The sequence below is a fragment of the Amblyomma mixtum genome, chromosome 5, assembly GCF_055824585.1.
Source record: "Amblyomma mixtum isolate Tamu chromosome 5, ASM5582458v1, whole genome shotgun sequence".
Classification (NCBI taxonomy): Eukaryota; Metazoa; Arthropoda; class Arachnida; order Ixodida; family Ixodidae; genus Amblyomma; species Amblyomma mixtum.
In genome coordinates, this window is record NC_143016.1 from 129,439,800 (window position 1) to 129,467,147 (window position 27,348).

The following is a 27,348-nucleotide window of genomic DNA, read 5'->3' on the forward strand; positions in this document are numbered from 1 at the left end:
TTGTGGACTAGGGGCCCATCCAGACGGCCACTTTGATTTTGGTCAATAAAGTTTTCAAACAATCACTCCTGCGTTGTGCGTGAACTGCTGAAATTAAGGCTGCGACATACCATAACACCGGCAGTAGTTAAACCGAAGTAGCTTCCTAACACTACCGTCGAGGTGAACACCACAGTGGTGCAGAATTATTTGGTGCCGTCTACTATCACAAAGGTGTCTTGCATTCCTTGATTATCTTTCGCACGCAAAATAATAAGATTTTTTTCCCTTCCACTTTTCGCTGAGCCACCATGAATCTGGTCGGCCGATGAAAGCGCACAAATTCGGCGTGAAAGAGGCAACCAGGTTTCGCAACATCGTAGTATTTCTGCGCCTTTCTTCTGCCGTCTATCGTTTGCGCAATGTCTCGCAACGTAAAGCCTGGGGCTGGACCTGACTGCTACGGGCTATACGAGCGGCACGTCTCTCGCAAACCCGTGCGGGCTATTGCGTGGCCTGTTCACTGCGCTTCTTTCTTTCTTGTTTGTTTTTTGCAGCTGCCCTTTCCCCGGATAAACAATACAGCAGTCAGGGTGAAGAGCTCTGGCAGTTCACCGTACCAAAGCACGCCGTTTCTTGCTACATGTTTTACTGTACTGCTTTGTATTGCTGTCGATTGCGCCGTTGGCAGTGCGTGCGGTTTTACTGACGCGGAGTGGTCACTTGTCTTCCTTGCTTTTTCTCTCCTTACATGCCTTTTTATATCTTTCTGTGTTCTCTCCGTCGTCATAAAGTATTTCCTTGTAAGCTCTTGTGGGTAACCCGTATGTCTTAAAAGGTAAGGCGCCAGGGAATTGAACGCTTTGCAGTACTTTGAGGATAGACAAACATTTGTGACCTTGTGCAGAACTGATGGTTATCGGATAATTGAGCGACGTTTACTTTTTTCTTCTGAACGCTGATCCAGCATTTCCTCCACTAATTCCATCTGCTTAGTGGTTGTTTCTCAGCGCTTTATCACGCTCAGGATGACTGTTCGGGAGAGTTTGTTCGTCATGACAAAGCTTGTAATGTTTGAAGACACGGACACTTAGTGCCCGTTTTGTCTCCTTCGGGTTAGCCGTGTCCTCAGACGCTACAAGCTTCGTCTATATTGCACTTTCATATCTTCTTATTTTTATTTTATCTCTCTCTTATTCCATGAGAAGTATATATAGCTCATTAGCCACTTGTAATCGCGATAATTAACTAGTTTTAAGTTCATAGGGTTTGTGCAGATCGATAAACCCCGATGCTGTATGCAAGAAAAAATTATTGTTGCCAAGAAACGAGAACTTCAGTAACATTCTAAGATCTTCTTTACTTGCCCGTAGGGTAATGCGTAAAGAAAGCTGACAGCCACGAGTTTCATGTTTTGTCGTTTGCGGAAACTAAAACAAGGTTGTGGAAATCTACAGCATGGCAGTGCTGAAGAAGCGCTTTTAGAAGGTGAGCCACGAGATACAGCCCTCCCCCCTCTTGTAAAGGCAGAAAGCTGAAGTTGTCTGGAAAGTATATACAACTGATAAAGCGCAGTACGCCTTGTAATAAATTAAATCATCAGGGGTGGAAACCAGGTTAATAAATAGTTTATTAATGCAGATATCAGCGTCTGGCACCTCACAAAGTTTCTTTTTTCTTCTTCTTTTTTCATATCCCGAATTGCCGCCATGGTGGCTCAGTGGCTATGGTGTTCGGCTGCTGACCCGAAAGACGTGGGTTCGATCACTGCCGCGCTGGTCTCATTTTTATGGGCCGCCGCGGTGGCTCAGTGGCTATGGTGATCGGCTGCTGTCCCGAAAGACGTGGGTTCGATCCCGGCCGCGGCGGCTGAATTTCTTTGGAGGAGAAATTCGAGGCCCGTGTACTTTGCGATGTCAGTGCACGTTAAAGAACCCCAGGTGGTCGAAATTTCCGGAGCCCTCCACTACGGCGTCTCTCATAGCCTTAGTCGCTTTGGGACGTTAAACCCCATAAACCAAACCAAACCATCATTTTTATGGAGGCGAAATTCTAGAGGCCCGTGTACTGTGCGATGTCAGTACACGTCAAAGAATCCCAAGTGGTTGAAATTATCCGGAGCCCTCCACTACGGCATCCCTTAAAGCCTGAGTCGCTTTGGGGCGTGCAACTCCATAATATAAACATCCAAAATCCAAAACATCCAACATCCAAAACATCCAAAAACATCCACATCCAAAATTATTGAGCAGTGCAGGAACTTAAAATCAAAGCTTAATAAGCTCCTATATTTCGGATCGCTTTAATGCGGCTTTCATAGGTTTGAATGTGCTAAAACTCTCTGGGCACTTAAAACGCGGAAGCACGATCCTTTATTAATAGCTGCACGCACGCACCTTCTCATCTCTCTTCGCCAAACTTCACGCATTACTTCTGGCTGCAAACCGTTGGACAGTTCCGCAACTTTCCTTCTGAACAAAACTGATGACTTATTCCAAGCATTAATTCCAGAAAGAGTTCATGTTTCCTATACAATGAAAAAAAAAATGAATTCGTTCTGAGTCATGAAAATCCGCAGTAACTGTCACCTCTCGGTGGACGCCTAAACCGCGCAGTGAGGGAAGGGGTGAAGATGGTTTGGTTTGGTTTGTGGGGTATAACGTCCCAAAGCGACTAAGGCTATGAGAGACGCCGTAGTGGAGGGCTCCGGAAATTTCGACCACCTGGGGCTCTTTAACGTGCACTGACATCGCACAGTACACGGGCCTCTAGAATTTCTCCTCCAAAGAAATTCAACCGCCGCGGCCGGGATCGAACCCGCGTCTTTCGGGTCAGCAGCCGAGCACCATAACCACTGAGCCACCACGGCGGCGAAGGGGTGAAGAATAAAGTTGAAGGGGAAGAGAGAAAGTAGTGTCGTAGTGAAGGGTTCCGGATAAATTTCGACCACCTGGGGTTCTTCAACGCGCTCTTACATCCCGCGTCTTTCGAAGCGGCTGGGATCGAACCCGAGTTCTCAGGCTCAGCATTCGAGCGCCGTGACCAATCAGCCACCGCTGCGGGTCTCTCTTGCCCTGAACTGTCGCTGAAGCGTAGAATAAGCACAGCCCGCAAGTTTTGCTTACGCCCTTGCATCTCGAGTCATCCTATCTTGAATAAGGTTGAAGGCGCTGTTTAAACGAAGGCTGATGCTATGAGCTGTTGTTTCCTTGAAACCTATAAATGGAAAGAAAGGGGTGAAAAGAAAACAAAACAAATACTAAGCAATTAACCGAATACAGGCATCTCGGCTGTACCCTTATGCTCCTATTTTTAGCACAACGTGACAGAAATCTTAGCTTATGGGTTCGTTGTATTGTCAAATCCACCGCTCTCGATAGCTTTTTTTCTTTTTGCCAGCTTTGAAACCTAGGCCGAGGCTCCCAGTGACGAGGCGTCGACTTTTATCTGCGTTGATTTAACGGCTTATGTACAATAAACCTACCTCGTCCGTACGCCTCCTCTTGGTTCGTTTCTTTTTCTTTTGTTTACTTTTCAACGTGTTAAACATGCGTCATTCGGTCTTAATCCTACTGCCTGAGTTTTTCTCAGCGCACCAATAGGCGTCAGCTTTTGCTACTTTCTCTGTGATGAACTACAGAGACAGCGTGGCGCAACGCCTTAATTGTCAGGCGAGAGAAAGACAGTACTCGGTCAAGCCTCATGTGAATCGTAAAGAATTCCTTGCCCTACTATTTCTGTGGTCATTTCTCGCCGCTAGGTTGCTTTAGAACCACAAAACACCGTTCCAGGTGAAATGCATGTTAAGATCTGGGGACGATCGGCCTGCTGCCGACAAAATAGGGCAAAGCCATGTCATTTCTATCAGTTTTACGGGGGCGTGAACAACTGACAGCTCAAGTTGCGGCTCCTGTTGCTACTTTCCCGCTACATGCTGCCTTACCACTGAGCTCGCAGGACAAGGTTCAGCCGTGGGCTATAAATAGAGACAACTGACTACCTCGCAGAAAAGGCGGCTGGAGGCCCGCTTTCTTTTGCACGTTACTACTTGAAAACTGCGCCGTTGTCTGCTACTATACTTTGGCTTTGCCAGAAGCAATAGACGCGCCGTTGTTTGCAAACATGTCAGGCTAAGCCACTTGCGAAGAGCGTGATGTAGCGTAGCGCCAGCGCATTGGCTGTTCAAGCTGCCTCGTTTCAAGGCGCGCTTTTTTCGTTTTTTTTTTTCTTTTCGTTTCGAGCGAGCGTTGGCTGCGGGTAACGCGTGCTGTCTCCGGGACGCTGCATAAGAGCATCATTCAATATTTACGTTGCTCCGACGTCGCCAGCCAACAACTCGTCAGCGACGCGTCGTGCGCCGTTGAAGCCTCACGTCCCTCCCGACAACGGGGAAATAACTTTTAACGAACAGGCCGACGGAGCCCGTGAACTGAACAGTGCTCAGGAGCCCAAAACAAAACAAAAACAAACTACGCGAGCGCATCATTCGCGTCCGCTCCTGACGACGACCGAGCCATCAGCGGTGCCCAAGCAGGTTTTTTGTTTGTGTGTGTGTGGTTGTGCAAATTTGGTCTTGCAACCGGCCGCCGTTCAGAAAACTACCGTCGTTCGCGTGGACGCCTCTCCGCGTTAACCCTGCGCTCGTAATCCCTGTGCCTTCTTTGGAATCGCCGTGCGGCTGTTTTCTGGGATGTCGGTGCTCACATACCTGTACTCCTTCTTTCCCGCATTGCTCACAATCTACCGCTGACACATCCTTTCCCTATCTTTTTGAGGTTGTGCCTTTTTTAAACGCAAAAATTCATCTTCTGGTACACTCCGCGCTTTCGGTGTACGCATCCGGTAAGGGCCATTGCCCGAGAGAGAAACTATGGCTCCACAATTTTGGAATTGTCCTCCACTTGCGCTAGATTTTTTTTTTTTACGCTGTTTCCCTCCGCCTCTTTCATCCTTTCCTGTCCTTCCCGGGTGCTTTTGCAATCAATACAGGCAGCCCCCTCCCTTGCCTCAAGTATTTCACCCGGTATGAGTGGGATTCAAACCCACGCCTTTTAGGTGACAGCATTGGTAGTACGGTGACAGTATGGTGAACCGACGGCGCTGCTGCAGAGATCGAAGGAAGAAAGAGGAGGAAAGCAGAGGATTAAAGTGCACAAGCCTCTCTATTGGCTCCAACTAGGCTACCAACACTGCCGCGTCCAGGCAGAACGAAGTTGATAGAAATAGATGCCGAAGAAAAGATGGAAAGAATATGCACCAACCACATCCTCTACGCTCTGAAGTCGGCTGGTTAGAAAAAGTTAAAACATTCACAAGTAGGCGAGGAGTCAGAACGGAAAACATATTGTACACTGGACAGCACATATATCGGAGCTGAGACGATAAGAAAAACACACTAGTACAGCAGAAAATGGATTGCTTGATACAAATGTACAGAGATGAGATAAACGTGAAAATTATATACAGTGAGGGTGGAGATATAAATTATGCAACGAGGCATGCATGATGTGTTTTGCAGTTATTATTGCGACAATAACAACAGCGTTGCTAAGAACTGACGCTAATCATGGCAAATATGCGTGAGTGAGTGAGCGAGTGAGCCAGTGAGCGAGCGAGCCAGTGAGCGAGTGAGCGAGCGAGCGAGTGAGTGAGTGAGTGAGTGAGTGAGTGAGTGAGTGAGTGAGTGAGTGAGTGAGTGAGTGAGTGAGTGAGTGAGTGAGTGAGTGAGTGAGTGAGTGAGTGAGTGAGTGAGTGAGTGAGTGAGTGAGTGAGTGAGTGAGTGAGTGAGTGAGTGAGTGAGTGAGTGAGTGAGTGAGTGAGTGAGTGAGTGGGTGGGTGGGTGGGTGGGTGGGTGGGTGAATGGGCGGGCGGGCGGGCGGGCGGGCGGGAGGGATGGAAGGTGGGTGGGTGGGTGGGTGGGTGGGTAGGTGGGTGGGCGGGCGGGCGTGAGGTGAGTGAGTCGGGGGTGAGGTGAGTTGGGGGTGAGGTGAGTGAGTGAGGACAAAGCCAGTATAAATCGCGTCAGCAGTGAGTGATGAGTGAATCAACGAGAAGGGAAGGAGTAAGTAGTCTGAAAGGCGGCGGCCAAGTGAATACGAGAGCCATTTAATGAAACGCTGGAGAGGTCTTCTTGCAAAGTAGCCCGACATTAGGGAAATAATGTTCTGGTTATTCTTCGCTGTGCGGTGTGCTGCTTGTTCAGACCAGCTTAAACAAGCCTTGCGCAAACCTCCATCTTTCACGTTTGACGGACGCTACTTAACGGATACATCAAAACATTCTCCATGCTCCCATGTAATGCATCTTGTTTTAACGACCCCCTCTCAGCGCAGCTAGGAATAGGCGGGCGGCGAGTGGGAGGAGGCGGAGCAAGCGTCGCATTTGCAATCAGCGGTCATCAGTGGCAGCTGCGACGGCGACTTCGGCACTGCTCGGAGCGTCCATTATGGCGTCCATTAGAGCACCGGGGCCACCGCGTGCGCGCGCGACTCGGCACACCTGCTGTCGCGTCGATTATGACGGAACGATGGCGCAGTCGACAGTCCGTTAGGTCCGGTGTCGACAGCCCGTCGATCAATCTTCTCGGCCCACATGGCCGGCTCTGATGAGCTCTGGTTTCCCGAAGAGGTGGCCCACAGGATGGCTGCGCGCGCCCCGCTCTCAGCAGCTTTTATAGCCTGAGTGGGCTGTACAATCCGGCCGCTGTGGGAAAGGGCGTAACGTGTAGGAGCTAGTGAAGCCAACGAAGAATAGGACATTCGAGAACGCGGAGAGGCTGACCTTTTTAAAACTGGTCTGAGTGGAGCAGGGTGACGGTTGCTCTCACTGTCCAGAATATGGATGGCCCGCACTGGCGCTTCCGTGGACTCGTCAATTGACCTCTGCGTTATTTAAGTCAAGGCTTGGAAATGAGCTCTAAAGACGTAGGTAACTGTTTTTCAGCGCCATTGTGACAAGAGGTGGAATTTTCGTTGTGTGCACAAAGCCTGCAAATTTGCTGTAATGCTAGCCGGCTTTTCAAAAGGTCGAACAATTCATCAGGGTTGCTGTGCGCAGTTAGCTTCATGTTCACATTCATTCATTCACATTTTTTTTTTATTTCTCATTTCTCCCAGTACAGAAAAAATGCGAGGACAAGGACTAAAAGCTGCTATGTAAGCAGCTTGACTAAGGCTCTTCCCCCTTTGATGGCAGCGTAGAGCGGTTACAAATCATAAAGTGAAACTGAAAGGCAAGCAGTGTGTCTACATAATGTCAATACTCGTTAAATTGAATTAGCTCCTATTTACAGATCACAAATATTCACATTATTTTCTGCTACAGTTGCCCCTAATTCTACATATTTGACATCCTCCCGTCCTTTGCACTGCGCCTGGCGGATAGAATACCTATCAGGTGACCAAATTAGGGGTACTGCTTTGATGACTCAAGTGAGCATTATTTTTGGTCGATTCGCACGAGCAGTACCTATTAGCTGACCATCAGTGGCGCTGCTTTGCTAGCACTGGGTTCTAGCGATTCTGTTTGTCGGCAATTCGCTACGCGCCAATACCTCACCAGCTCGTTATGTTACTTTATTGTTCACACTTGTGTGCCGGGTTCTTCTCGTGTTCCTGTAAGCCATGCCTCTCTACCAATCTCATCAATCCGAAACTTTTTTTTTCCGCTTCCTGCGTAACTGTTGCGGTGGCTTCTCCGCAAATGCACCTATTATACGGCGGAGCTACATGTACAGGAAGAAAATAAAGAAACGTTGTTGGTATGCTGTTCAAAATGGATACCGCGTGCAAAAACAATGCTATATGAGTTGCGATGCACGAGCTATTCTATTTTGCATGCAAGGAGCATATTGACTTCTGAGTTCAAGCAGCCTGGATGTGGCTTCTTCTTTAGAACCGTGCAAGCGGGAGTCGGTTGGTTTGTGTGCCACTAATGGTAGTATAATCCAGGTAGGCTTAGGACTGGACAGTCTTGTAGGAGATCCGATGAACTCTCTATTTTTTTTCCCCCCTGAGGATATCTAACAACAGTTAAATGTTTAGGTGAGTCCCCCAAGGTGGAGTAGATTTGTAATAAGGGAGTAATTACTCATTGGCATCCACCGAGCGCAACCATACGGCTACAAAGCAAAGCTATACAGCTTTCTCAGAAACTTCGTAGTTAAAGAAAAATTCGTCCTGGAACCGCGGACCAGGACGACCAGGAGGTCCGGACCAGGACGAATTTTTCTTTAACTACGAAGTTTCTGAGAAAGCTGTATAGCTTTGCTTTGTAGCCGTATGGCTGCGCTCGGGTGGATGTCAATGAGTAATTACTCCCTTATTATAGATATCTAACAACCTCAGAGATTTTTACTTCTGTTCACGCATTCTGAAATACATACACCGAGCACCTTTGCACGTTGCCAATCTTCTTAGCGCGGGAGTATCAGCTCTTCTCAGGAACACCCCTGTCTGCTTCACTGCCCGCACCTGCCGAACAGCACAACAACCTAAAATGCGGCTTCAGACCGCAATTGTTCTCTCTTACTTCAGACGCCTCCGCACGTCCACTCTGCTTCCGCTTCGTTAGGCCGTGCCATTGCGCCGACTTAATTTTAACCATGGCGAGGAGAGGGGCCCCCGGGGAGCGATAGAAAGAGCACAACCTCCTCACATCTCGACGTCGACACAGAGCAGGGGCACGTCGCTCTTGAGCGATTCGTTGCGCGTCCTGTCCGACTCTGCGCTGGGCTGAGTGTTCCAAATTGAGTGCAGCGTATCGTACAGCGTGACAAAGCCCTGCTTGGCCCAAGCACAGAAGTAAACGGTATCATTGAAGCCAAGCGTTTCACCCATGGAGCTTCTAACGCTTTCTGTTTTATTACTTTGATTTCGTTCTCTGCAATGGTCGCAAAATGTTCACAAACGCCTTCACGTCGGAAGTTGCACGAATAGTTAGTGGCTAGATACGTTTCCACTCGACAAAAGCGACAGCCATTTACCAAGCTCACAATTTAGCAGTCCGGTTGTTCTGAGAAACGCTGCACGGAACAAACCCCGAATGAGAGAACGAAGCGCGGAGCCGGACCGCAGCGTTTGAGAGAGGCTCGTTTCTTTTCCTCCCTCTCTTCTCGCAAACCGACGTTTTATTTTCGCGGCTGTCCGCTTCCCATCCGGCGAGGCCTTTGCCACGCGTGCGCTTCCCATCAGCGCAGGTCGTGAGCGGAATGCCGACGCTGCCGGCGACGCGAACACAATTGCCTCCGAGGCGCTCCTAGCCCCCCCCCCCCCCCCCCCACCCCCCCCCCCCCCCCGCCCTCCCCTCTCCTTCACCGCGCGCACCCACCACAACTGTCGTCGCTTCCAGTCCGTTCGTTTCTTTCTTCTCCCTTCTTTTGCTTCCCCGCTCGAAAGAGGGTCGGTGTTTATTGTTTGCGCTTAAACAGCTCGGCCGAGTGAATACCACAGGAAGCAACAAATGGGGGAAGCAGAAACTAGCTTGAAGGGGGGGGGGGGGGGGGGTCGTCCTGTATACGACTCTTTTTCTTCTTGCAACCTGCACTGCTTACTCCACAACTGCTATCCGTGAAAGGACAGCCGGAATAGCGCGAAACTAAACAAGAGTAAAAAGGAAAATTTCGAGGTACGTGTGCCCCAGCAATGAAAACAAGGGACTCTACAGAGGGCCATGTTCGCAGTCGTGCGTCCGGCGGGCCCTGACCTCAGCGAACAAAGCGGCTGCAGTCGGCAGCAGCGGGGGGCGATTGTTGGCGGGAAACGCACGAGGTGCGAAACGACGTCTCCTTCCATTTCTGTTGAGAGTGTTCCGCCTGGGACTCTCTGTGAGAGGGAGCAGGGAGAACGGAAGGCGTCAAATTAGGCCTCTCGAGGAGCAGTGTGGTACAAGACGCCATCCGATCCCGCCAACTCAGCTTGTCACTGCAATGTGCACACCCACGTATCTTTTCCTTGCGCTCGACGACGAACGTGGGCTTGTTTTCTTCTGTCTTGTTTCACATTCTCTGCTTTCTTTTGCAGCAATGCTCAGTATACGCTGTCGGCTTTCTTTATTTAGTTGTTTGTTTCGTTTTTGTTTTGTTTTTTTTTTTCACCGGCTGCCATTTGCCATTTCACTCTGTTCCTTTCACGATCATTTCCTTCGTTGTCCTTCGTTGGCAACGCTTACCCAACCCGCCGCGCTTACGAGTAGCACTTTCAGCGAGAAACTGGACGCATTGCAACTCCTACCTCGCCACCCTCTTATCCCCCTAACCTCCGTTTTTTCGCTTTATGCTCCATTCTTCCTTTCCGTTCACGCGTAGGCAGCAACATCTCGGTGGCGTGCAGCTCTCTACCAGGCCTTAAATGTAGCCGAATAAGGCGCGCACAGCGCGCAATTTCCGCCTTAACACCAGCGTTAACGCCCCGCGTCTTTTCTGCTTGCTTCTAACTTTCGGCTTCCAACCACGCATCCAAAGCGCCGCATTGCTTTTTCGCCAGAAATGCGCGCGCGCCAGGCTGCTTTCAATTCGCGCCCATTGTTGCCTGCCGCGTTATCGCCGATCCTCTCAGTGCATCCGTGCGTGAGCGCGCGCAGACTCCTGCAGCGCACTTGCGCGTCGGCTGGGCGGCGAAAAAGCGTGCGCCGGCTGCGCTTTATTGCGTCACAGTTAGACTGCGTGACTGCGCGCACTCGACGGGCCATATCTCTCTTGGTCTTTCTTTTCGTTTTTACGCTATTTTTGTGGGGTAATGCTTCTTCGCTTTTCCGCCTAACCATGTAATGCCCTGGCAACGAGAACGCCGGGTAAACGTTATCTACTCCCGATGTTTCGTCATTAATCGTACCTACATTACTTAAACGGATAAAAAGAAACAACTGGTAGATTTATTTAGAAAAATGTAACCTAATCAATACTGAAAATTTGTGGTAACCTCTGAATGTGCACAAAAACTGTTCTGACGCCAAGGATAGGTTTTGCATTGCGTCATCTTTGAGCAGCCCTCGTGTTTTTTCTGGCAGCTGGCGCTTTAACATTTCTATGATAAAATACGTGTTGAAAAAGGCTATTTCTGCCATAATTCGAGGAATTGATATACCTGTGCATGCGCAAACAAAAACTGTTCGTATTTTTTTTACTATAAGCGCCGTACGTATACGAGGGCATTTTAGAGCTAAACTGCTTCCGCCTCGGCACTGCTTCTGTTCAGCGCTGCCTAACCCGAAAGTATGTTTTAAGGACGGTACAGAATGATCTGTGTCTATGTTCATGGCCGACAAGAGAAGGACGCACAGAGGTGGCTAACAACTTACCCTTCACTTGGGAGTACAAACGCGAATACATGCAAAAATCTCTAAAAGGATTGGGGGAGGGAGGGGGGAGGTATGGGGCACGTAATGCTGCTGAGTTGTGATTTAACTGAAGTGCGCTCAACGTCACGTGGTAAAAAAAAAAAAAGTCTGAGTGACAAAGGAAATAAAAACGACTAAAATTCGGCTGGTGTAAAGAAACTTGATAGCCTCGAGTCGCATCTCATTATCATCAGCCTGACTACACCCACTGCAGGACAAAGGCCTCTCCCATGTCTCTCCAATTAACCCTGTCCTTCGCCAGTTGCGGCCACCGTGTTCCCGCTAACTTCCTAACCTCATCTGCCTGCCTAACTTTCTGCCGCCCTCTGCTACGTTTGCCTTCTCTTGGAATCCACTCCGTTACCCTTGAAGACCAGCGGTTATCCTGCCTTCGCATTACATGCCCTGCCGAAGCCCATTTCTTCCTCTTGATTTCAACTAGGATGTCATTCATCTCTGTGTATTGTTCTCTTGTTACCTGTTGCTATCTTTGTGTTATTAAGGGTCTGGGTAAGTTAACCCAGTTACCGTTTCAATACTACCTGGCTGACTTCTGTCTGCTATAGAAAGCGCTATTGATCAGGTTTACCAAGTTTAAATTGCATAGGTCACTCATTCTCGTCTCGTATGCATTTTTTACTCAGTTCTGCCGGATGCTCTGTTTGGGCAGCATTGGCTACTGCCACACTGTTGGAGCAGCGTAGCTTCTTTCTCGCCGTCCGTTTCTGACTTATTTGAAAAGTCCGATTTTTGTGGACGTAAGGATTTAATAAGTAGTAGCAGTGATGTTTCTACTGGGAGCTGCAAAGATAATGCTCATTTTCTTTTTGAATTCAGATTAGATGGTTCCAAGTTATAAGAGGCGATACCACAGACAGAACTAAGCAAGACGCTCTCAAGCAAATAAATACTTAAAGCGCTCGTAGAAACAAAGCTAAGGACGTGAAAACGTTCATCATCATCACCATATTAAGAACAGTTGACGTCGTCCCTTTTTGGCTCAGAACTAATAATGCTTTTGCATTTGACCGGTCATTACAAGGAAGGAAGTGGGAAGGAGGCTGCCAGGTAGAGAGAACTGAGGAAAAGAAGTATTTTACTTCTTAATGATGATGATAATGGTTCGCCTTTAATAGCACAAGGGCAGCTTAGTAAAAAAAAAACGCCGTCGCTAGCGTGTCTTGGTCAAACACCCATTTTCCGTAAAACACCGGTGAGAAGCCGAACACGAGGCCAGGGGAGAGAATGTACCCATCGAAAAACAGATGGATACACAGCAGCACAGGGATCGAAGCCCGCAGCTCCCTTATAAGAGGTGGATGCTCACCGACGCTCAAGTATTTTACTTAGGTTCAAAAACAGCTTCGCAACGTGCCCTACCCGGCTGCCCGAGATAGCGAATATCGATCCACAAGTGCGCAACGCTTTTTTCGGTCAAGGTGCAGCAGCTCGGCCAAGTGACGCAGGCACTCTATTTCCGCTAACTCAGCTTCCAAATGAGCCATTAGTGCTCTGCGTAACTGGGCAAAGAGTGGGCACTTCAGACGCAAGCCGGTTTTCAGCGGCCGCTGCTACGCCGGTTGCGCTGCAGTTAGAGTAACAACGAAGAGCCTCCCAAGAGGGCGCTCGAGGGAGCCAGTCGTATGAGTGTGTAGCAGTGGTCTGCACGTGGGCTCTGGGCTTGAGCTGTGTACTCGTAAAGAATCGGTTTGGTTTGGTTTATGGTGTTTAACGTCCCAAAGCGACTAAGGCTATGAGAGACGCCGTAGTGGAGCCCTCCACTACGGCGTCTCTCATAGCCTTAGAATCGATGTGAAAACTTTTTATTGAAAAATCCAGCCCTTCGAACGCCACGCAGGATTCGGACTCTCGGTTTGAAATTCGTCTTTCTTCACTTGGTGTTCACATCGGGAGCATATATTTAGGGTCCTTCGTTTTCGAAGTTTTTTTTTTACTTCCGTTATTCGGGGAATAAAATTTGAGCGATATTTTTGGAGCTCAGATTCGCGAACAAATCGGGCTTTTCAGATAAAAGTTCTATAATTCTAAATTTACCGGCGAGAAAGACAAGCACATGAAGTAGACACCACAAGCGCTGTGTCGTGTGTACTTCGTGTCCTTGTCATTTTTCTACATGCGTCTACTTCGTGTCCTTGTCGTTCGCGCTCGTAAATTTAAAATGACACCGTACCAACTCTCCCACCTGTCTTCTTCCGCGTAAACATGTTTTATTTTTCGGGTTCTTTTTTCACAGCAAATGTCAAGTTATTCGAGGCGCTCGTTATTTCACGGCACACAAAATGCCGCATTTGTTGCTCATGGCAGGTTGCACTAGCAACTGTTTACAAAATCAGACTTTCTCACGTCATCTAGAAGAACTATTTCGTCGGGTGTATTAGCTATCTCCTACGCGCAGCACCGCTTCCGGGAAAGACCTTCCTGTCTTGTACTTCGCGAAAACTGTTATCATCATCACTAATGCCATTTTAAGCGCGGAAGAGCGTTGGACCAGGACGGAGTTAACGTGGGCAGCGCTGACTCAATGATGCCAGTAAGACGCCTGATCAGTATCCGGGTTATTGACCCTTGCTTCTGATGCATACGTTTCAAAATTATCGTCAGATTAAATTGCGTCATGAATAGGGTTAAAGTTCACCAATTTACGACAACACTCGCTATAATAAGCAGAAAACACCTGCAAATCTTTTTGCGGTGTCCGCAGCATTATGCACTTGAAAACGGACACCTGATTTTTAAGGCACCTAATCACAATGCAAGGATATAGTAAAATCAGGTTTTACCTTAAGACGAAGGGCCCTACATATATTTTAATGTATGATGCGTGCCCTCAATAAAGCGCAGGAATAAGGAAGTTAGATACGCTGCATTCAAATTAAGCGTCCAACGCAAGCAATAGTGCTTTGCCACGCGTAATAGCCTGACTTCGGGTCTGTCTTTGTAAGGCCCAATGCCCTGTGGACCACGTGAGCATGGTCGTATGATTAACGAGCAGCGAGCGTGCACCCATCTTCTCAAGAGAACCTGTGTATAGGTGCGAAAAGCAGTTCTCATAATCCGATGTGACGTCACTGCCGTTCTGTGCGTCAGCGTTTCAGTAAACAGCCGCGTTGAGCGAAATAAGTTTCATGTCCCGCATATGTTTTCAGTGCCGCGCTTTGTCCGACATTGCGGAAAACTTGTCTCGGTCTTCTCCAGCAAGCGTCGCCGCATGTGCTGACGCCATAGACGGGGTCTGCGTGAGGGGAGCGTCCGGGCATACTTACCTGGTGCTGGGAGTGCGGTGCTCAGCAAGGCCGCCTCCTCGGGTCGAGGCCGTCCATTGCACTGCGGGCGGCTGAAGCTCGCCACTCTCCCAAAACGGGAAAGCTGGAGCATGTAATTTTTGGTAGTGGGGTTCGGCGTGCGCGCCAACCCCTCCCACTACATAACCAAAAGAAAGACGAAGTGGTTACAATTACTGCGCAAATTTCTTTCCTCGTGTCTCACCAGCGGCGTCCCCATTTTCGCGTCTCGGTGGGCACAAAGGAAGAAAGAGGTGCCGTAGTGGAGGGCTCTGGTAAAATTGGCTGTGGTTTAGCTGTGGTTAAACCTGGAGTGATGGCCGAGTGGAACCCTCTCAGTCTTTCGCCGCTCCGTTTCGCTGGGCGTTCCTTCTTCATCTCCGTCCCAGGACGTGGATTAACTCTTTTCCCCTCTCCACTCCTCCCCCACTTGGTTTCGCCGGCGCGCCGCCAGCAGCTGCTCCGCACCACGTGACCAGCCACAGCGCCGCCACGCTGAAGGATCGAAATGCTAGCTTGATGTAGGCACGGGGTGCGCACACCAGCTGCGTGCTCTGAAGTCACTCGGCGCATGCGCACAACTGACGAGGCGGACGGCCCCTGCTCCGCCGTCTGCACCGCAGCGAGGCGCGTGGCGCGCACACCAGCTGCGGGCATGGGCGTCCGGAGGGGGGGGCAAGGGGGGGCGGCTGCACCCCCCTGGAAAATCACTCACTCGAACCGTGAGTGATGGCCGCACGTCAGGGGCGGCGGTGCGCTCAGCCAAAAGAGTAAAAGCGGCCCTGCTTCCACGCTTTGGGTCACATCTGCAAAGTGCCGCGTCCGGGGACGCGTCGTTGCAGACATACAGCGGCACCGGCGAGCATGTGTTTCGAGCCGTCTTGAGATGTGTGCCTGTTTCTTTGATCTCTAGAGAGATAGCGACACGGAGGCAGACAGTGCACACCCCGGCCACCGATGAATTCTTCAGGAGGGAGGGACAAATCAGCCGTGTCCATCCCCGCTTTGTCGGACTGCTCAGGGGCAAGCGGGCGATGAGTTGGCGCCGCCGCCGCTCGCTGTCTCCTCCGATCCACGGGAGAGCGCAGTTCGGTACAAGCGCCGCTTTCAGAATTTTCGGCAAAGGGGATTAGCTGCTTTTGTTCACGGCGACGCAGTCTCCAGAGGCGCCCCCACACCAGCGTTCCTTGCGTCTTCTCCGGAAACCAGCGCCTTTGGTCAAGGCAGCCCGATGGCGCCTGCCTGGCTCGCCTGTCACCTCTGGCTGGGCCTCAAATCCCAACAGCGCCCATGTACTGTGCGATGTCAGTGCATGGTAAAGAGACCGTCCGTCCCTCATAGCCTGAGTCGTTTTGGGGCTCTGAACCTCATAAAAACACACAAAACAAATTTTCCGACCGGAGTGGCGAGTGTCCCTTCCCCTCGGAAGTCGCGCGGCGTTCCTTGCGTGTGCGCGCCTCTTTGTTTGTGCTTCGGTGTTTTTAGTGGCCGGTTGTCAACGAAGCTGAGAACAACCAAGACAGCGGACGAGAAAACGACGAGCGGCGAGTAGTGTGTGTGCAAATACTCGACTGTGCGGTTGCGCGAGCAAGATGGAGCGAGGTGTATGAAGCTGCGAGCGTGCATTTATCTTGTAAATAAGTTTTCGCTGCATACATAGTCATTTTTTGTTTTCAACGTACGCATTCAACCGTTTTTCCAATCAATGTGTATATATTTTTAACACTACCAACCCCGAGGAACTCCATAGCCAGCTTTGTCTCGCGCGGTCCCGAATGATGGATATTCGACGCTTCTTCAAGCGTCAGCGGTTGTCTGACGAAGCATTATCCAAATGCGCCCCTGCAGATTCTGGTGTGACATGTGACAACGGTGTAGCATTTGAACAGAGTGTTGCAAGCTTTTATCACCGGACAGTAGCTGATGTCGTCGACTCCATGGAAGGGACTCTGTCAACAGTGAGTTCAGGTGATGCAGCAGGCCGAGATGATTCCATTTCTCCTTTCTTGGGATTCAAGTCCGGATTTGACCAGAGCGATGCAACCTTTCATCACCGGACAGTAGCCGGCGTCGTCGTCTCCATGGAAGGAACTCCACCAGCGAGCTCCGGTCACGCAGTAAGCCGAAACGATTCCCTTTCTCCTTGCTTGGGATCGAAGTCCGGAGACAACATCAAGAAAACAAATAACTTGCCTCAAGAATATGACTTAGGAGAGTTTCTAGGCAAAGCTAAACTCACTGGCATACCGGACTTTTTGAAGTTACGTCTTCTTACTAAGCCATGGTCGCCAAATGTCACATATGATTTTAAGAAGGATGTAACACCTGGAAAGAGGCCTTTTCGACATCAGTGGCTGGGAGATTACGCCCCCTGGCTTGCGTACTCAGCGACAGCGAAAGGCGCCTTTTGTCGTTTTTGCGTCATTTTTCCTCCGCGTGTTCACCGGGGTACTCAAGGTAGTTTTATCGTGCGCGCTTTCAGTAACTACAGAAAAATGCACGAGGCGTGCAGGGATCACGTAAAATCCCAATGGCACCAGGAGGCAATGACGGCCTCACAGAACTTTATGGATGTGATGAAAGGCAAGCAGCTACCCGTTGTACAGCAGCTGAACAGAGCACTGCACGCGCAAGTTGAAAGGAACCGTGAGAAACTATTTCCAATAGTTTCCACCATTGTCTTTTGCGCGACGCATGACTTGCCGATTCGCGGCAAGCAGTCCGATAGTGGAGTCTTCAATGATCTGCTTGACTTTCGTGTAGAAGCTGGAGATACTCTACTTCAGGAGCACTTCGCTTCTTCTGCTGGCAATGCCAAGTACACTTCTGTCCGCGTCCAGAACGAGATCATCACAATCTGTGGCGACATCCTGAGAGAGCAGATAGTTACCGAAACTAACAAAGCGTTTGCTTTTTCCGTTCTTGCTGACGAAACTGCAGATATTTCAGGAAAAGAGCAGATGTCTATAGGCGTTCGCTTTATTGACAAGGCGGAAGTCGAAGTGTGCGTTCGAGAGCAGTTTTTGGGATTTGTAGAGCTGGAGCAATTAAACTCCGCTTGCATCGCCGCGGCAATCTTGAAGCTTTTGACGAATGTCGGACTGATTCTTTCGAACCTCGTTGGACAGGGGTACGATGGATGCTCTACAATGGCTGGAAAAGAAGCTGGAGTGAACAAAATTATACAAAAACAGTTCCCGAAGGCACTATTTTTCCACTGTGCAAGTCACAAACTAAATCTCGTCATCAACGATTTGAACGACGTCTCTGAAATTCGAAACACAATTGGGATAATCAAACAAACCATAAACTTCTTCCGCGAGAGCGTGCTCCGGAGAAAATTTGTGCCCAACATTCCGATGCTGTGTGAGACAAGATGGTCTGCAAAGTACAAGTCTATTAGGATCTTCTCTCAGCATTACGTGGCCATAGTCGAAGCACTCGAGCAGCTCGCGTCCACGGAATCATGCTCGAACGCTGCAACTAGACAACGAGCTCACATCCTCTACTGCGCAACAACAAGCTCATCTTTCATCGTCTGCTTGCATATTGTAGCGAAGTACAGCGCTCGGCTCGAACCAGCTACGAACATTCTGCAAGGTGTATCCATGGACTTCCATTCTGTGCATGGCCACATCACTGAGCTACAACGTATTTTTCGCGGCCACCGGACAAACGCTGTAGAGGAGTTCTCTAACATCATGAATGCAGCAAGGGAGGCAGCCAATCACTTAAATGTGGTGATATCTGTACCAAGACAAGTCTCTCGTCAGGCCCACCGAGACAACTACGGGATTCAGTCGCCAGAGGAATACTACCGTGTGGCAATATATGTGCCGTACTTGGACTCCCTCACTGCTTCTTTAGCTTGGCGCTTTTCTGAAAGCAATGAGAGGAGCTTCAAACTTCTCCAGCTGCATCCATCAAAAATGAAGCACTTGAGCCGTGTTGAGTTCGCTGTTCTCGCCGAAGAACTCCAGTGCTTTTACGGCATCGACAACTTCAAGGAAGAGGCCATCTCTTGGTACGAGATGTGGTGCAACAAAACTGGGGACCCATCTGAAATAACTTACTGCGAGCTTCTACATCAGGCCAAGACATTCTTCCCTGGTGTCGCAAAAGCCATTGAGGTGGCTCTGGCTTTGCCAGTTACTACCTGTACGGTCGAACGCTCCTTCAGTACAATGAGGAGAGTGAAAACGTGGCTACGCTCAACGATGACAAACGACAGACTGGACGGCCTTTGTATGATGAGTGTGCACCGAGAGCGTGTAATGAAGCACAGAAATGAATTTATCACCAGTGTCATCACGCAATTCGCCCAGAAAAATCCGAGGCGTCTACAGTTTCTGTTCAAGGAAGACTGACTGAGTGACTGTCGTTGCGTGTTTGTGAACATATTGTGCTGTGTGCTGGTCATCAATCCGGGTGTGTCGAGAACCCGTATGCAGCAAGACTGGGCACTCTTCTCCACGAAGTGATAGTATCTTTTTGCATTTTTATTAATTTTAATTGTTTCTTCGTTGATAAACTCCAATGTATCTCTCCTAGCCTCGCTTTAATTTGCTGTTTGTAATTTTTCTTTCATGTGTATTTTACTTATTTATTTTATTTGTATATAAATAAATAAATTTACTCCGCAAATAGTGCCTTTTTGCTACGAACATACCCCCCCCCCCCCCTCCGGCGCCAACAACCAATGGGGCCCCCCCCCTGCAAAAAATTCTGCGGACGCCCTTGGCTGCGGGCTATGACGTCACTCCGCGCATGCACACAGCTGGCGGAGTGGTGGTGCCACGGCTCAGCGCGCAGCCACCCTGAACTCGCGTAGCGTCTGGCGTAGTGTAGCTATCGCTACAATAATTTCTACCACCTGGGGATCTTAACGATCGCAGAGCACACAGGAGCCTGTGGGGTTTCGCCTCCATCTAAACGCGGCCGCTGCGGTTGTCTTCGAACCCGAGTAGTCCGGCTCAGCGGCCGAGCACGCTAACCTCAGCAGCCGCACTCGGCCGTCTTAAGTGATCGGAATTGTTGGAGCGAAAAGTTCCTCCTTTCCCATGCAAAGCTGAAGGTCCAATGACGCTTGGATTTATGCTTGACGGAAGTGTGGCTTTGACGTCATATCACGTGATATTGCAGCTGTTGTCGTGCGTTCCGCCACTGTGCCGACCGCACCATCTCACCAGTTGTGTCACTTGACTAACCTCGTGATTCGCTCTTGCTAAATAAAGGCCAGCGCTTGCCGCCTACACGCCGCGATAGGGGTCACTGGGGTATCTATCTGTTACAGCCGGCGTCGTTGTTTCGGTGGACGCGGTTGTTGCAACGCACGTCTGTTCTTTAAATCTTTCCTGTCACATCTTTCAACTCTGCTTTGTCTGCACGTGGCAGTGATTGAGGCTCAGCTCGATCCAGTGGGCAGGCCCGTGCACTTTCCTTTCCATCCTTCATTCAGTCGCAACAACTACTACACACCGCAGAGACATGGAGCCATAATCGGTCACCGGTACGAGTTCGAGTGAGCATTGAGGCGCCAGGCTGCTTCTAGCGATCTCTACGACAGAGAGCGTCACGAAGGCGCGTTGGTTAGAGATAAGTCGCGAAAACAGGCTCGTCAAGTTGATAAAACCGATGAAGAAGGCGCTCGTCTACCGAGCCGGAGTATCCGAGTTCGAACCCGACCGCGGCGGCCGCGTTTCGATAGAGGTGGAACGCAAAAGGCGCCCGTGTGCTGTGCAACGTCAGTGCACGTTACAGATCCCCAGGTGGTCGAAATTATTCCGGAGACCTCCACTACGGCACCTCTTTCATCGTTCTTCTTTCACTTCTACCTTCCTTCCTACCCCTACGGCGCGGTTCAGGTGCCCACCAAGATATGTGAGACAGGTACTGCGTCATTTCCTTTGCTCGAAAAAAAAATTTACCAGTTTACCAACGGGAGCTACGTCTGGACAAGCATCGGCAGAGGCAGTAAGGGTATCTCAAGCGGAAAATGGCTAGGGCAGCGGATGCTGCCTACGTCTCCGCGTCGACATCGGCCACTGGTTCGTTTGCCTTTCGCTCCGTATAACCTGACTCAGCCGAGCTGAGCAACAACCATTTTTTCGAAGTTATACCTTAGGAACATAAACACTTGAGTACAGTGGGGTCGTGCGATGACCCTGGGGCGTGCCCCGTATTCCTGTGTAAATAGTTTTTTTTCTCTCTCTCTCTCCAAAGCCCAAACATACTCCGGCATCTCTTTCTCCCTTTCTTCTTTTACGCCCTCCTTTCTCCCTGTCCTCACGGCGCAGTTGAGGCGTCCACCGACAAGTGGGACAGTTACTGAGACCTTCCTTTCCCTCAAAGCCGATTTTCATTTTCATTTTTGCTTTTGTTCTCCACCCACTTGGCACTGCGTATATGCGCTGCGATCGTAGCGTAGAGTTGGATCAACCTTTCCATCTCCACGATCTGCGGGTGGCTTTCGCCAAAATGAAACGGAGCACTGTGCCGGAAAGGGGGTCACCGTCAAGCTTTTGAGAAACCTTCCTTACTTGGTGTACCAGTCCCTCCTCTACTACATCAGTGCGATTTAGCGCAGGGACACCCTCTGCCAATCGACCGGAAAAGGACTCCGGTAACCTTTATTCCTAAAGCAGGCAAACAAATTGACGCAGATAACCTCCGCCCCGTCTCCCTCACCTCCTGTGTGGGCAAACTAATGGAGATGATGGTGCTGGACTGGTTATCTGCATATTTTGAATACAAACATGTCTTTACGAGCACCGTGTTCGGATTCCACCCACACAGATCCGCACAGGATGTCCTTCTGCATCTCAGGTCATCCCTTGAGGTCATCCTTCGCAAATTATTCAGCGTGCCCTGGACTTCCCCATCACTGCTTCAAACAGCCGTCTTATGGCCATTGGGGTGGTGAATACTTTCCTGGAGCTCCGGGAGGCGCAGCTTACAAACCATGCACGTTCTTGTCGCAAACGGACTCAGGTCGCTGCCTTCTTGATGGACTCCATATCCAACACACCACTCTTATGGAAGGCAGGTTTCGCATCCCAGAACTGTGGAGACGTGCCCTCCATGTGCGGCCTCTTCCAGCCAACATGTCACACGAGGTCCATAATGGTTGGCGCCTGGCACGAGCGGAAGCGCTAGCCCGACATTATGGCAACAAAACACGTGTATACTACGTGGACGCCTCCGCCCTTCACCATGGGGGATGGTACACGGCCGTGGTAGTTCACAACAGCAACGCAGTTAACGGCCTCACCTTCAGAGCCCGCAGTGCAACACAAGCAGAAGAGGTCGGGATTGCTCTCGCGGCCTCTCATTCACATTCAGAACAGATAATCACCGACTCGCGAGAGGTCTGTCGAAACGTCGAACAAGGCTGGAATCCCTTCCTAGCCTATCGAATCTATCTCAGTTGTGTACAGGATACGAACCCCGCACACGAACCTTATATGAGCCCCTGCTCATCAGAGGTTGGCGCGTGCTCTCTCCTCAGGCTGTTTTCTCCTCCCCATCCGATAAGGAACCTGATTTTAATCTGGCCTATAACTCCAAAAATATTACAACATCCTATCAAGATAGCCATCGTCTTTACCCTAGCCCATGTAAAGGCCTCAAAAGGCGGATGAGCGAATTCTTCGTTTCGTTTTCACCAATACATTGTTGTGCCTGGCAGTCCTAAAACCTTTAGACCCTTCCTTTAGCGGCAGCTGCCCGCACAGTAGTGCGGTGTCTTCTGACACCTACCAAATGGTGTGGGCCTGCCCCTCCAACCCGGCTATTCCCCCCATCCCCAGCCCAACCCAGGAGGACTGGGAGGCGATCCTGGTCGGCTGCCAGGACTTAATCATAGGCCCAACAAGCCTTAGTCGGGCGCACCCGGGCAGCGGCCACCGCCACTGGGGTCCCAAACTAGGGACCTCCACCTAGTGCTTTTAAGGACCGGTCCCTTACGGGCTGATCCAAGCACACCTCCTGTCGCTTGTATAGCCTAATGAATGTTTCCACCACCAGCACCACCTTCAGCACGGGTTCCCGATCCTTTTTTTGTATGCAGTGTGTTTCACCTAAGACTTTCCACAGTTCTTAAAAATAGGTTTTTGGGTTAGAAGAGCGCTTTTTTCTGCATAGAAATTTCAGCGCTGTCGTACATCAAAATACAGTTAAGACGTGCTAACTACAAGACTGGTGCACTAATATTCAGTAGTTAACTTCTTAACAATTACTGTTAGGCTCCCTAATTATTGAGAGGCGTGTAGCCCATCATAAATAATATCCATATCAGTTTTTAGAGTTTTGAAAACATGGTTACCCTCTTCGCTGTGGCGCAACAAATGTTGGGTCACAGCGTCGATATTTGGTGTTGAGACATGTGAAAGCCGAAGAATCAGACCGATTCCGGCTTGCCTGAGTTCACTTTTTTACCTCCATTGCCGCCAACATCAAATAAGCGTTATAGTAAAGGCAACTGGGTCTGCTGCACTGAAAAATGCCTCACCATCTTTCCTGGTTCTTTTTATTTTATTTTAACTTAAGAGCGCTGTTCTTAAGGAACGCGCCTCGAGGTAAAATCGCAAACTTCTGACTGCCGGGCTGTTTGGAGCCCTTTTCCTTGACAGCGCTTTTCTCGTTGGTAAGACTTCGTGCGAACCCTGACCAGGAGGCTGGTTCGAGCTACGAAATTGCGAACCCAGACAGGAAAAAAAAAAGAGCAAAAGTTCGCCTCCCACGCGTGAAGGGATAGACTCGGAGACGCGAATTGTTTCGAACAAGTCGCAGCGATTGTAGCCTTAACGTGCTACTCTTCATCCGTGCATTTTTATTTTTCCGTCCTTGCAAACGTACCTCGTTTTGTCCGTTTCCTGACGTCTCCTGACTCTGGCATTCGCGAAACAATCCGGGTGTGCATACGAGCACGCCACGGGTTCCCGATGTCGCGTTGAATGCGCGCTGATTTCTTCTCTCGTGCCGTTTGTTTTTGTTTCCGTTAAAACTCTCGTCTTCCTTCTCTTTCTTTTCATCTTTTCTTCTTTCCAACCCTTCCGTTCCTCCCTAGAGAAAAAGTGAACCCCCGCTCCCCCATCCTTCCGCTATTCGTGTCATTCCTGGTCCCAGAGCAAAACGCGCCTCGCGGGACTTCATTTCTTTTCTGGTTGGTCGTAAATTCCTGGATTCCCGCGCGCTTTATCTTCTGCCCTGCCCCGTTTTGCTGTCGCAATAAACAAAGATCGAGAAGATAGCGCCTACGCTAAAAACGAGAAGCAGCAACAGAAGCTTCAGCACCAGGACCGACTTCGCCCTTACCTCACACCCTGCGTTGCGAGAAGACAGCGAGCAGCGCGAAGGAAGAATCAACAAGACACTAGGCCGGCCCGCATCTTGCGAACCTGCATGCGCTGCATCGTCCACGAAGCAAAAAAAAACAAAGAAAACAAAGATGTAGTTGCAAGGGAAGTCCCCGAAGAGTGCGCGGGACACCGAGTCGCGCGCCTTGTCCTGTTTGCTCTTGTTACTGCGGCTGTCCTTCCAGGATGCATGCGAGCAATGCAACGCCTACGCCCGCTTACTTCGGCTGCGACGTCAGGTCTTCAGTTTAAATTGCCTGAGCAAGCAAGGAGATGTTTTCTCTCCTCTCACTCCTCCTTTCTCTTTTGGTTATCGCGACGGGAATGCTGCCAGCCAGAGTACTTCCGTATAACAATGCCCCGACTGCAATAGCGAGTTCCCGTGGACTGGCATTTCACCACGCTATCTCGAAATTCTTCAACCACGCCGTACCTCCTGCCGTCTTGCCGCTTTCCGCGCCCCCTCACCTTCGGTGTTTGGTTTGCGCGTATACTGCTCAAACGACGCCTCCCGTCGTTTCTTTCTAAGCGGTCGTAAACGCCGTACGCTTATATCGCACGTTTCCTTCGCTTTCGGGTTGGTTCATCTTTTTTTTTTTTTTCCTCCATCCTGTTTCGTGCACTGCTCAGGTCAGTTTCGCAGAAGTTCTTTGCGTGGGACTAGCTCCTTATTCCCGCCTGTCGTCTCCCTTTCGACGCGGCTCGATTCCTTCTGTTTGGCGGGCCCGAACAAAACGCTTCTGGCCTCTCTTTGATGCAGGGCCAGGACCAGGAATTGTTGTTAACATTCCTTTCCAGGCTGTCGAGTTTTCACTACTTTAGGAGATGGCCGGACTTGCAGCATTTTGTCTCGTTTTTTTTTTTTTCTGCCAGGTCAGCGACACTTTGAAAGGTTTCTTTTTTTTTTATGAACATATCAGAAAACTACCTTGTTTCATTTTTCAAAGCTTTAACCCACACGCCACATGTCTTTTATTTTGTAGCTACTGACTTTTTCAGGCTTTCTGTGAATGCGGGAACAGGCGATGCATTTTATCTGTGGTGCTAGCGTGACGCGGTCTTCGCGTCTGAACTGGAAACACTTCTTAGCACTTTATTACTGTTCTTCCAACACAAAGGAGAGGATGAGGGTGTCAGTACGTTTAAAACTCGATATTCAGAAATTATAATTGCAAGAAATTTGTTTCTGTTTTACGAACAGCTATGGTTCCGCGACCAGAAATTGAACTGATTGTATCAAGTCGTTTCTTGTGAACGACGATCACGAAAAATATAGGAGGAAGATGTGAAAAAGTAGCGTAGGTAATGCACCAGTGGCTTGATACATCAAGAAGTGTCAAGGTGCCGTATCTTGACCGACGCACTCTGTGATAAAGTGGCGAGTCACTTAGTTCCTACAACTCTGCATTGCAAGAATTTAGCGTACAAGACGGGACGCCAACAAGAGCGCTAGTAACAACTTCCAATGCAAAACCAACTAGCCCAGCTTCATGCATTGAAGAATTTCATTTTTTCTGCACTTAATTCCTCTTCTGCTATACTGAAGTGAAGTTCTTAGAAAAGTAACAGACTTTGTTGAATAAAAAAAATTTGTGTTCTACCGGTTTGATACCATGAAATTTCTGATTCCGTAAGCAAAGTTGCTATCGCGATGACTTCGCTGAGATCAGATTTGATGTATAAGTGTGTTGCTGGCCTCCACTCTTGCGGTACAGAACGGCAGCTTCGGAAAAGAGCAGCCTCTACTTTTCAACATGCTGTCCCAACCTTGTTACACTTAATACCACGCTCGCTTCTTTGCATTGAGAGTGCTGATTGAATCTTACAGATGCAGTAATAACTCATTTGCGGTCTTTAGAACGCACACACCCCAAACATTATTACCCCTGGAAGGTGCAACACTTTTGTTCAGGGTCAACACCTCACGGGTATTTTTGAGCACCTAGGAAGGTCTTAGCTGTGGGACACTCTGGGACATACAGGGTGTTTCATCTAAGACTTTCTGCAATTTTTAAAAATAAGCTATTTGAATTAGATGCGCGCTTTTTCTGGCATAGCATTGTCAGTGGTGTAGTACATCATAATGCAGCTAAGACGTGCTAACTAGCAGGCTTGCTAACCAATATTTAATAGTTAACTTTTAAACTATTACCATTGGGCTCCTTAATTATTGAGAGGCATGCAGCCCACTGCAAGTAATGTCCATATCCGTTTTTAGAATTTCGAGAACGCGATTATCCTCGGCGCTGTGGCCTAACAAATTTCGCCTACATCGCGCCAAAATACATGCGCTTTGGGAAGCTTGCAGGCAAAGCAACCTCTCCAGTGAACCTAACGCGTCGAAATAGCCAAAATTTGTTGGGCCACAGAGCCGAGGATAATCGCGTTCTCGAAATTCTAAAAACGGGTATGGACATTACTTACGGTGGGCTACGTGCCTCTCAATAATTAAGGAGCCCAACGGTAATAGTTTAATATTAAATATTGGTTAACAAGCCTGCTAGTTAGCACGGCTTAGCTGCATTATGATGTACTACACCACTGACAATGCTATGCCAGAAAAAGCGCGCAGCTAATTCAAATAGCTTATTTTTAAAAATTGCAGAAAGTCTTAGGTGAAACACCCTGTATATGTTTCACCTTTAAGATTGTAAAAATTGTGTGCACATCTACACACGCATAAGGGTGTAAAACTGTGTGCACACGCACACACACACACAAAATACGTCGTAGTGACACCATCGCATTTTGTTTATATTGTTTGTCAGTCAGTTTATTTTTGTTGAAGTTATTTGCATAAAGCTATTGTTCAGTACGAAGGTCCGTAACCTGTTCTGAAACCTTAACGTGAGAAGCTCAAGAAAATATAAAGGCCTCCTTTGAAGCCGAGGTTCCTATCGAACAACGTAAAGATCTGTGCAGAAAGCGCCAGGTGTGAGCCGCAATCGATGAGCTCCCAACGCTCAAGGCGGCACCGACAGATTCCACGGCAGCGTCTTCTCTCGGGTTTAGCTGGTTCATTACTCTAATCTCGTAATTAACGGTCTCGGGAAGCGGCACTCTGAAGTGCCTCTTTGAAAAGCCGGATAACACGTCCGCAAACCTCCGCGCATCGCGCTCAGATAGCAGAGCGGATTAGCGCACTTCTGGCCGGGGCGACAATTTTTAGCCCGCATAATAGACGCCTGGATGAACGCGGGGAGATTTAACGGGCTCTAAACCCATGTTGTTACCTAGCTTAGATCCCTTGCGGTTCTGAACAAAGCCGTCCTTGTGTGCTCGTGCGTGTACTACAGTGGTCTCGGTGCTTTCTTCCAGTGTCTGGTTTATGGAGGTTTAAAGTCCCAAAGCTACTCAGGCTACGAGGGACGCCGTAG

At 49.3% G+C, this 27,348-nt stretch overlaps 1 protein-coding gene and 1 non-coding gene across 5 annotated transcripts in view; both read left to right on the top strand.

Moving 5' to 3' along the window:
* CASK (peripheral plasma membrane protein CASK) overlaps positions 1 to 27,348 on the top strand; it is a 629,306-nt gene that overhangs the window by 454,579 nt on the left and 147,379 nt on the right. The gene's annotated exons all lie outside the window — the stretch shown is intronic.
* LOC149343701 (U1 spliceosomal RNA) lies at positions 14,590 to 14,751 on the top strand. The gene has a single exon (XR_016283340.1). It is a non-coding gene; the product is annotated as a U1 spliceosomal RNA (small nuclear RNA).